The sequence below is a fragment of the Nannobrachium achirus genome (genome assembly GCF_963921795.1).
Source record: "Nannobrachium achirus genome assembly, chromosome: 16".
In the NCBI taxonomy this organism is placed as follows: domain Eukaryota; kingdom Metazoa; phylum Chordata; class Actinopteri; order Myctophiformes; family Myctophidae; genus Nannobrachium; species Nannobrachium achirus.
In genome coordinates, this window is record NC_137823.1 from 20656889 (window position 1) to 20668110 (window position 11222).

Here is an 11222-nt window from a genome sequence, read left to right on the forward strand (position 1 = left end):
AAATAAATAAACAATGTGTTGGGGATGGAATGAATGAGTACAAAATAATATTAAACATCTTTATGGAGCACTTTTTTAATGTTGAATTCAACATTCACCTTTCTCTTCAAACATTCACCTTTCTCTTTTCTCTTCTCTTCTCTGTGCTGCTTATTCATGAACCACAGTTTCTGACGGTGAGTGCTTCAGTTTTACCTCAACAAAAGCATTCGTCCTGTGCATCGTCCATACTGACTCACTCATTGAAATGTTTTGTAATGAATTCCTCCCACTGGTGAAACTAATATCAAAACACTGTTTTCTCCCCATCTCTCTGGCACTTCAGTAGGCCCTACTGTTATATTTTCAAGTGCGACACCAATTTCATTTCATCAGGAGAGGGGCAGCCTCTCCGCTTTTCTAGTGTTCCAATTCCAAATGAGTTCCTCACTTCCAATGCCACTTGTTTATCCGGTATCCTGCAAGAGTTCTCTCTCCTGATTGGATGAAATTAGTATGCCAACCTGAAAATGTATTTTCTATTTACTAAAGAGCTGGAGAGACGGAGACAGATGTCCCTGTTAGCAAACACTCTAGCAATGATGACCGGTATATAGATCTATGACTCTTTAGTTTTTATCACCTAACCCTCTATAACCATATCTTTATATGTAACCTAATAACGAATATAGTATTATTTATTTGGGTCGATCAGTCTGTGTTTAATGCTAAATGGTCTATGAAGGTCTCATTGTATTTCTGTTTCTCTGTGGTTCATCTCATTATTTGTCTCTATAACCCTCTCTCTCTCTCTCTCTCTCTCTCTCTCTCTCTCTCTCTCTCTCTCTCTCTCTCTCTCTCTCTCTAGGCTGTAGAGACCACGGTGTAGCGCAAGAGGTTTGAGTCTCAGCTCTGGCGACGGATCAAACATCGTACAGTTTGGCCTCTCTCTCTCTCTCTCTCTCTCTCTCTCTCTCTCTCTCTCTCTCTCTCTCTCTCTCTCCGTCCCCTTCTGCCTGACCTCTTAACCTTCGACCTCATCCGGACCTTTGCCCCTGACTCTTGTTTTTCCGTCCTTGGAGGCCTGGGATGGACGGAACGAAAACAACGGACAAAAAGAAAATAATAATAATTGCGCGAGTAAAAAAGAAAGAAAGAGTAACCGAGAGAACAGAGAGAGTTTACAGTCTTTCTCCCTTCCCACTAGGGGGCATGTAAGACAGGAAACAACACCAAACTACCGATAATCAGTAATCTGCCACGCTGTAATCAGGCATGCTCATTGGCCAAACCTACATGGATGATGGAAGGAGCAAGAGGACAGCGATGGAAGAAGACAAGTCTATGGGGAATAGCATGGACCAGTGAGTCTCAAAGTGTAGTCCCATGGTTCCTTGAGGGGAGTTCCAAATGGCCCTTAAAGGGTGTGTGACTCTGAGAGTGTAAAAACGGAACCAATTCCATTTGTATTAGGGCATTAACGATAAAGGTCGACAAGTCGCCACTGACTCAGTCGACTTCATTACTCAAGTCGACTCCCACCAGAGAAAATCGAAAGTCGAAGTAAAAAAAAAATCCTTTGTATTTCTTTCTATCATCATTTTTTCTCCATGCATGCGTCTGTATAGCATTCAAACTTTAGGATTGCTTATTGTCAAGGACGGAATGATCCAATATTACAGTGCTACATTACACTTGGTATAACATGGTTCTGCTATAGCAGATCTACATCTACCGGTACATGCTCACAACGCCTCACGATGCGAGGCGTTGTGAGCATGTAGATCGGCTATTTTCACAATTTCTACTTCTATATATTTGACAATTTGGACAATGTTTAATGTGTCATTTTAGAGGTATAAAAAATTCCTTAAATTTGCACTTTAGAAATGTGAAGATACCCTCTATATACATAGCCTAATTGGGGTGGTCGTGTGTGATGTGATGACGTCATCAAACGATAAAGACGACTTCAACTCAACTTTTTACTGAATGGAGTCGACTTGCAAAAATCACAAGTCGTTAATGCCCTAATTTGTACACTCTCAGAGTTATAGGGGGTTCCTTGAAGTGTAAAAAGTTTGAGAAACACTGGCATAATGAGTGTCCTGCAGTTTTGCCACACAATTGTAATGCTGACTGGCGTAGTGACGTTTTTTTGGTTGTTGTTGTTGTTTGTGTAAGTTTCATTTACGAGTAAAGACTGTGTTTCTTCATATGATGGGTTAGTAAGGAGAATGGTGCCTCAGTGTTTGGTTATGGATTATGGTATTTTGCTAGAAGAAAAAAAAATGAAATGGGTGTCCGTAGCCTAATGCATGTGTCAAACTGAGGGTCCTTGAAATTAAAATGGTTAAGAATCACTGCTAGAGCCGTAAAAACCTAATATGGGGGTCCGCGGGCTAATGTCAATTTGGGAGTCCTCGATATGAAAATGTACTGGTCTAGAGGAACTGCCATTCCATTTAGAACAGCTTCATTGATGTGCATGTGGTCAGAAGGGAGAGTTATAGATAATCGGTACAGTTGCTGTTTCTGAGGCTTTCACCGGTACCAGATTGTAATATTGAGCACTATGTTCATCTGAAATATATCCCCATGCATGGCCGGGCACTACTTAGGAACCTTGGTTCCTTTTTGTTTACTTATTTTTCAAGCATTGCTAGGAATGAAAAAGAAGTGACGATTGTGGCTCACAATGTTGCTATAATACACCACTGAAGTCCTGTCTGGAAGCGCGCGACTCTTACGGAGCACGTCAAAGTTACAAACACTTTCGACATTACGTTTATTTTATTGCCTTTTTCCTTGCCAACATCATAATGAGCGGTGATGGGCAATTAAGCTACTCGGAAAATGTATTTACCCAAGCTACAAGTTATACTCGATTAAATATTGCTAAAGCTACAAATCTATCCCCAAAGAAATGTAGTTACCTAAGCTACAAGCTACATGGCAAAGGTAGCTAGCCAAATCGACACTACTTTTTTGTATTAAAATGTTTTAAGTCCTTTAATTGTCACTTCACTGTCATCTGGGGATCCCCCTGGGGAGGGGGGGGGGGGGGGGTCAGACGTCTTGAATGTCCCCTCACTATTGGGGACACTAATACTATTGCAATTGACTAGTCTATTTATTTATTTATTTTTCCCAACCGTGATGGGCAAGCTAAAATGTAGTAAGCTACATTACTAGTCACTCTGATTAAATATAGCTAAACTACACTACAAGCTATGAAATGAAATGTAGCAAATTTCCGTTATGCTACTTAGAAGTGTAGTTAAGCTATGTAGCTTAGCTACTTGTAGCTAGCTGCTGCCCGTCACTGGTAATGAGTGGTTTGTGGCGATGACCACAAAGTTGTTGCAACATGTAGCACTGTCCTCCAGAGCAGCATCTTTAACAGGCCTCAAACAAGCACAGAGTTGCCTGTTACTTAGCAACAGCCATGGTGCAGAATCCACTAGATTATGCAGACATAGATTTAGGGATGTTTTTTTTAGACCGCTTTTCAAACTGATGTTTGTCCTCTGGGTCTTAAAGTGTTTGTTTACACGGTGGGGGTGTAGCGAATAAACGATTGGGAAATGATTCTTCGAATCGGTCTTACCAGTTGCAGCGGTGGAGAGTAGCTAAGTATGTGTCCTCAAGTATTTTAGGTACAATTTTGTGGTATTTATTAATTTTGTACACTTTTATTTCCAAATTTCAAATTGTGTACACTTTTATTTCCACTCAAGAGCGAACTATTGTACTTTTACTCCACTACAAAACAATTATTTGGCAAATTTAGTTGCTATAGTTATTTTATGACTTAAACAATTAGAGCAGTGGTTCTCAACCTTTTCAGGCCGTGACCCCCCAAAATATTCATATTTGAAGTCGAGGGCCCCCATCCCGACACGCATTGGAATTGTAGGCACTGCATCTAGTTCGACTCGGTTCCACAGATAAATATTGTGAACACATCTACAGCTCGCAGATCTGCTATTTCTTTTTTGCCTCTTTCTTGTCAATTCACTGTCTCCTGAGGACCCCCCACCCCACCCCACCCCCCACCCCTCAAAAAAGGAAGAAAAAAATCATGTGAGGACCCGACCCACAGGTTGAGAACCAGTGAATTAGAGGGACAAGGTGTACTGCCAAATCAAATACGGTATGTGTGTGCTAGTGGGGGTAATCTTTTTATGTTGCAACTAAGCGTCTCCAAAAAATGAGTATTGGTCAAACATGGTATAATGTACCAATAATTGACGTGTCCATCGTAAAATAAAGTGACGTGCAAAGAAAGGACATGTCTCCTTGCTTCATGGTCAAGTGTTGGATGGACTTTGACTTGACTGGCTGCAGTGGGAATACCTCTTGTACTGTGTACGTTCTGGTGTGTTTGAATTACAGTCAATGGAACTTGTGCTTGTGTATCAAACGTGTGTGGTGATGATGATGATGATGATGATGATGATGATGATGATGATGATGATGATCATGGCTGTATTGATATCCGATGCCTTACGATTGAACCACTTTCAACCTGGGGTCCCTATTTTGGGCAAGTTATTATAACGTCGTTGTCGGGCAAACTTGTCGTTTTGCATTTATCATTTTAAAAATGATTTAGACTAGTGAAAACAGCCGATCTACAAGCACACAAGCGAGGCGTTGTGTGCTTGTAGATCGGCTGTTTTCACTACCTTTGTGCGACGGCCTTGTATGATGAAGCAGGGCTTTACTTTGCGAAAAAAACATACAAATTTGAAACATGGAGATACGAGGTTTCTGCCCGACAGTGACGATAAGCAGACATTCTCAAGATTTTCTTTTAAATTGCCGATCTATGAGCACATAACGACGTGTTGTGAGCATTATAGATCGGCTATTTTTGAAACATTTTGAAGAGGGCCTTAAGTGCTTTAACAGTGTTTACCCTACTTGTGTTTTATTTTGTATAACGTGCTTGTTATACTATTGTGTTTTGAGGGGAAAGGATCTTATTTTGTGTTTTCTACCCTCCGGCAGTGATGGCAGTTTTCCATTGAACTCTGCAATGTACAGTAATATGCATGTCTTTGATGTTAGCTGTTATGGTATGTATATAGGTTACAGGATGGACACACACACACGCACGCATGCACGCACGCACGCACGCACGCACGCACGCACGCACGCACGCACGCACGCACGCACACACACACACACACATGCGTACACATGCATACACATTCTCTAATTATTTGACATGCATACTCTCTGTCTGACATACTACAGACACAATACCAACACATGCGCGCGCGCGCACACACACACACACACACACACACACAAACACACACACGCACACACACACGCACACACACACACACACACACACACACACACACACACACACACACACACACACACACACACACACACACACACACACACACACACACACACACACACACACACTCACACACAGCAATAGTCTGTTTTCTTGTTGATAGCCGTTATTGTAGGCTAGCAGTACTGTGTGGATTGTCTCTTTAATTACCATGGTACTGTGTAATCACCTCCCATTCCTTGACATGGGAGATAATGAAGGTAATTTCTACCATCCATCTTTAAACTCACTGATGCGCACGCACGCACGTGCACGCACACACACACACACACACACACACACACACACACACACACACACACACACACACGCACACAGCACACACGCACACAGCACATGCTGACACGCATGCAGAAACATGCACACATGAAACACAATCAGTTTATTTTACCATTATCTCTAAATTTGTTCTTTAAAGGACCACTTCGCCCAAGTTCAACATATCTTCATATAATTTTTGGCCCTCACTAATGCTCATTATGAGATGGCCACCATTTCTATCTACTCCCTCTCAGAGGAGGGCTGTGGACTGTTTAGAAACCTTTTTCTGTGCAATAAACAATGGCTTCTACTCCGCAAGTCTGTGTGTATACAAACACATTCCCCCCTCCCCTCTAGGACAGGAATCAAACAGGTAGTTGTCTTTGATGCTTTCATTTATAAGAGAGGTCACTAACGAGGACTTGCCACTTTTGTGTCCCATTCAATTGCCTCAGTGCACAACCCCTTTGAAGTTCAAGCGAGCAATTAAGAGCTCTGGCCGGCTCCCCCTGACAAAAATATCGCTCCAAAATGTAAATACATAGACAAAAAATGGTCTTAACTAGTTTCCCTTTAACTAGGCCTACAGAATAGGAAGAAAGGGTGTCTATATTAACTTGGACTCACTATTGATGATGTCATTGGTAGGCAGGTTTCTGAACCGTACCCAGTCCACCAATGACACACAGGGTAGACAGAAATCGTGCCATCTTTACTTACAATGAGCATTTTTTTAGGATCAACTAAATGATGGTTTTGTATTCTGTATGAGTTGAGATCCTGTGCATGACTGTGATTGCTTCTGGACCCCTTGTCATTAAAACAGCAACAACAACGGCTCCAGGTTGTACACTGAGGGATTCATTTTTGCATGCTTGCAACTGGAAGAAGCAGTGTAGGGCTGTCACAATTAAATCATCGCCTGATCGCAATTATACAAAAAAAACTCTGTCCCCTAGTGGGGACAGAGTTAGGCGCCGGTGCGTGAGACTCAGTTGTTTTACAATGGGAGTGCCGTGTTTTGTGATGCCCCCTGCAGCGTGATGAGGCAGTGAGCGTTTGTTTTGCGCTTGCGCGTTTTCACCTGTAAAAAAATGGACAACGTGATGCCATTGGTTTCTACAGACAGTAAATGATGCCAATTTTAGACCCGTGGAGAGCAACAGACTGACCTCATGCTTCCTTCTATGTGTGTATCTTCTATGTGTGTATCTAACAGTGTTCACATATGGGTAGATACAAATCCTGACAAAGCTACAAATATGTTGTGTGTCTTTGTATGTTTGTGTCTTTTGTATCTGCTAGTATTTTACAGGAGAGCAAAAACAAAGTTTTGATTGATCCCCCGGTTGTGAACTCACCATAAATATCTTGATTTCCATTGGCATAGAGTGGGGATTTTGGCCGAGTCGTCTTCCCCCCGTGGCGCTTCGCGTGCGTGATCCGTGCACATCGCGGTAAACGAATGTAATCCCGTCGATATGAAGACCCCGTGACAACCTTGATCTGGTCGAAAATATCCCCGAGATGCGCTATGCTAACGCTTCCTCCTCCAATGAAAGTGAACGGAAAATTTGGTATAGAGAAGGGATAGTGACCAGAAGCACTTCCGGTTCATGTGCAGAGAAGAATGATGCAATTGGTTAGACGGGTGTTGAGACAGAGAAGGGGTAGCGATCGTTTTTTTTCCCGATCATTATCACTTATTTCATTTTTAATGACCTAGTCCGGTAAATTACGGTCGGCTAATTCGAGTACAAATGATGTCCGGTATATTACGGTTTTAATATGGGCATCTCCACACGGCTGTCAAACTGTTAAGCTAAAACGTCACTTACGCCCTTTTTGCGCCAACATTTTATAGCTTTTTGCTTAAAGTTGTACTATGTAACTTTTTTTATAAAACAAATCTTAAAATTCTCCTAACTATTAAATCACAAAAGTTTTAGAAGATCCGCGCCGTGAATTTCAGCCTGTAAAGCCTTCTCTGTATGTAAACTGAGATCCTTGCCGTGGACCGGATCTCGCGCCAAAATTACGTCATCACACTACCGGCCAATCACAGCGAGGGTTATACAACTGCCGGCCAATCACAGCGCATCTTGAAGTGGGGTCGCTATGGCAGCCATATTTGTTGTCGCCCGTTTGTACCATCCCTTCTCTAGGTAATTTCGCCTACCAGGCAGGGTGAAGGAGTCCGTATCTCTGGAATTACTGAACGCACAGGAACAAGGGACCCCTTAAAAGATAGATCTCAGCGAGGTGGAGGCAGACGCGGGGGTCTGAAGGTACGAAAAACGTCCGAAAGACGCGGACGCGACCGCGGTTTGCTATAGGGCTAATGACCACTAGTTGGGCATCTTACACAGTATGGCTTTAATGTTTAGGGCCTAAGTGACATTCAGAAAATAATAATACTGGACAAGAGACAGTAACTTGCCAGTAACCGCTCAGATCCACACCAAACTTGGTATAAATACTAATCAGGGGCCTGCCATCAGAGTAGCCACACCAGGGGCCACATTTGGCCCCCAGGTACAAAAACAGAGGCCCCTGGGGGCCCATGGGTGCCAAAAGTGCACTGTTCGTCCAATCTGCGCCAATCTTGGCATGAACATTGTTCAGGGGTCTGCCATCATGCCATGACAATAATAGTCACATGAGGGGCCACATGTAGCCACCAGGGGGCACAATAGGGGCCAACTCAGGGGCCCCTGGGGTGCTAAAGATGCACCGTGGCTCCAATCTGCACCAAACTTGGCACAAACACTGTTCAGGGGTCTACCATGACAATAGTCACACCAGGGGCCACCTCACAGGCCACATCAGGGGCCCCAGTGTACCATATCAGGGGCCCCCGGGGTGCCAAAGGAACACTGTTGCTCCAATCTGCATCAAACCAAGCATAAACACTGCCATGACAATAGTCACACAAAGGGGTAAACCAGGGGCCCCAGTGTGCCATATCAGTGGCCCCTGGGGGCCCCAGGTGCCAAAGGCGCACCGTTGATCTGATCTGCACCAAATATGGCACAAAACTGTCCATGGGTCTACCATTACAATAGTCACACCAGGGGCCTCACAGGCCTCATCAGGGGCCCAAGTGTGCCATATCAGTGGCCCATGGGTGCCCCTGGGTGCTAAAGGCACACTGTTGCTCCAATCTGCACCAAGCTTGGCAGAAACACTGTGCTGGGGTCTACCATGACAATAGTCACACCAGGGGCCACCTCACAGGCCACATCAGGGGCCCCAGTGTATCATATCAAGGGCCCCTGGGAGCCACACATGGCCCCTGGTGTGACTATCCTCATGGCAGACCCTTGAACGGTCTTTGAGAAAATGTTGGTGCATAATGGGGCAACAGTGTGCCTATGGCACCCAGAGGCCCCTGGGGCCACACACAGCCCTGGGAGCCACACATGGCCCTGGTGTGACTATCTTCATGGCAGACCCCTGGAACAGTGTTTGAGACAAGTTTGGTGCATAATGGGGCAACAGTGCACCTATGGCACCCAGAGGCCCTTGGGGGCCACACATGGCCCATGGGAGCCACACATGGCCCCTGGTGTGACTATCCTCATGGCAGACCCCTGAACAGTGTTCGAGACACTTTTGGTGCATAATGGGGCAACAGTGCGCCTATGGCACCCAGAGGCCCCTGGGGGGCACACATGGCCCCTGGGAGCCACATATGGCCCCTGGTGTGACTATCTTCATGGCAGACCCATGGAACAGTGTTTGAGACATGTTTGGTGCATAATGGGGCAACAGTGTGCCTATGGCACCCAGAGGCCCCTGGCGGCATACATGGCCCCTGGGAGCCCCCTGGGGGGCACACACGGCCCCTGGGAGCCCCCTGGTTTTTGGGCTTTATTTCAAAAAGTAAAAATTATTGTCACCACCTTATAGAGCTTACGAAGGCCTTTAAAATGATATAAAAAAGTCATTTTTGCCATGATGTCACTTACGCCCTTTTTGCGCCAAGCCCTTGATATGCATAGAGTCCGTCATTTGCGGTCTTAAGGTGGTTGCACACTGCTGCGTTTTTGGTTGCGAAATGCGTTTTTCAGGGCAAGGAGAGAGAGAGAGAGATAGAGAGAGCAAGGGACCGAGTGTTGCGCTAAACGGGCTGCAGTGTGCAAACGTGACTGACATAACGTGAGGTTGATTTTTTTATTTGCGTGCTCCGAAATTCACTCCGATATTCGCAGCAGTGTGCAACCACCTTTATTTTGGGATTTGTAGTCACTCACGGGTGCGGGAGAGCCGCGTTTTCATCGAATCACTGAAAAAGCTGTTTGGCAACTCAAGTCGTCCTTGGCGGTGAACCACTGGTTAGCAGTGAAGGAGTTAGGCCTCTCTGCTTGTAGGCTGTCAGCAGAGCAGTGGTCAGATATTCATAACTCGGGTGGCGGAAGGCTTTATATGCATCTATGAAGGTTAGCAGTCAGTCGCCAAGAGTATGGTCACCGTGGGTGCTGCAGGTAACATGCGGGTAGAATTTAGGAAAGTTTCCCAAGTCAGTCCGATTGTAGTCACCTATAGCATATGATTGCCCAAACTTGGTGTTACCACACTGACATCATCATTATGCTATCGGTGCGGTGACAGACTTATATGGGATCAGGTGAGAGTACGCCTAATCCTCTCAGACTATGGCAGTCTTGCCCAAATATGGAGTTATTGTGTGATGATCGTTCCACTGTACCATTATAAATGCTAACACTGACAGCAGAACTATGTTATTTGACAGAGTGAGACCATTCATACTCCGTGGAGCTTGTATCTGAAATGTTGCATTGGACCTGGAATCTGAAAGTAGTGCCAAAGAGAACCTTCCCCGCTGCTGTGACAGTGGGGAACAAGGTGTACTCTTTTGGAGGGTACACTAACATGATCGACAGGGGTCGGATTCATGTGCACATCTTCAACACAGTGTCTTTGGTCTGGATGAAGTTGCCTCGTGTGACAACTGGAAAGAGAAGACGTACCCTGTATGTACCCACCAACCGTGTGTGCCACACAGCTGTGCTGATAGAAGATATCATCTACATCTGGGGGGGACAAGTGGATTTTAAGATAATAAAGGAGGATATCAGCGACTGGGTTGCCACCCAAGGCCGCTACTGCAACATGATTTATGCATTTAATGTTGACACCCATGGGTGGTTAAAGGCCAATACTTCTGGAACTGTTCCGGAGGGGAGGGAGGACCATTCAGCCAGTGTCCTGGGGAATGTCATGTATATTCATGGAGGATGGAACAAGCTGACTGGATTCTCTAATGACACCTACAAGCTGGACTCCAAAACAATGGTCTGGTCTTTGATTAACTCCAGAGGCGCAATGCCGCCTGTTTCATTTGGTCACTCTGCCACTATTATCGGGACAAAGGTGTTTGTATTTGGGGGTGAAGGGGACCAGGACGACGGCTACAACACTGTCAGAGTGTTTGACACAGAGACCAACTGCTGGATGAACTTGCCTTCGGTGCAGCCTCTTCCAGAACCACGCAGGGGTCATTCAGCCTTTACCTACAATGGAGAGCTGTACATATTTGGCGGCTACAACGGGAACAAGGAGGTTAATTACTTTGCTG